Source organism: Callorhinchus milii, unplaced genomic scaffold (genome assembly GCF_018977255.1).
Source record: "Callorhinchus milii isolate IMCB2004 unplaced genomic scaffold, IMCB_Cmil_1.0 Scaffold45, whole genome shotgun sequence".
Lineage (NCBI taxonomy): Eukaryota > Metazoa > Chordata > Chondrichthyes > Chimaeriformes > Callorhinchidae > Callorhinchus > Callorhinchus milii.
Genome location: NW_024704786.1, coordinates 384,557 through 385,573, shown reverse-complemented (window position 1 = coordinate 385,573; position 1,017 = coordinate 384,557).

Genomic DNA, 1,017 nt, shown 5'->3' with positions numbered 1-1,017 from the left:
ACCGGGCAGTAGGAGAAGGGTAAATGGGGGTTAAAGACAGTTTCCGCGATGGAAGTGAACAATTCCCACATTGTGGCCGTCGAGAACTTTGATATTAATTTAAACGACGGCAAAATTTGTCCACAACTGCAGCTCAACTAATTCATCATTCAGCCAACCAGTTAATTAGAGCTCAGAAAAGACAACCGGGCAATTACTTCTCCAGGAGTCCGCGTGTGTGTGTGTGGTGTGTGTGTGTGTGCGTGTGTGTGTGTGTGTGTGCGTGTGTGTGTGTGCGTGTGTGTGTGTGTGCGTGTGTGTGTGTGTGCGTGTGCGTGTGTGTGTCTCTCGCGCTCTCACTCTCTCTGGATCACAGTGTTATCTGCTCCCATCAGCCTTTCAGGCCGTGGGTTCCAGACGCTAACAACTCTGCAGGTCTGCAGTCTGTCTATGATTGCAGTGGTGAGGCATCACCTTGTTGACGAGTATCAACAAGATCATAATAATAATAATCCCTCCAAAAAAACCCAAAAAACAATAATAAAAAAAAAATTGGTCATTTTCAACCCACGACTGTTTGTGGGACATTGCTGTGCGCCATCGGCCGCCGCGTTCGCCCACAAATATACAGTCAATTCACTTTACAGTGTGTTCTGTGAAGCGCTTTGGGACGTCCTCTCCCGACGTGAAAAGCGCTATATCAAATGCGAGGATTATTATTATTATTATTATAAAACAATGTCTCCTCGTCTGTCCTCCCCTCCGGCTCTTGTTCCGCTTCCATTGAACCCCACGTTTACAAGTGGCCGTCAATGGCGCTGTGCGATGGAGACTGTTACGAAACGACGCCGCGATATTAAAATAAAAGAGGCTGCGGATTAACGGGCGGATGAAACGATTAGAGTTTAAAGCCGAACATTCGCGGGATTTAAGTGAAGTGAAACCTCCGGAGGTTTGAAGCGTCTCGAGCTGAACGTTTCCCTTCTGCTCTCGTTAACAGGCCCTTCCCCCCCCAACCCCCCTCCAAAAAAAAAGCCA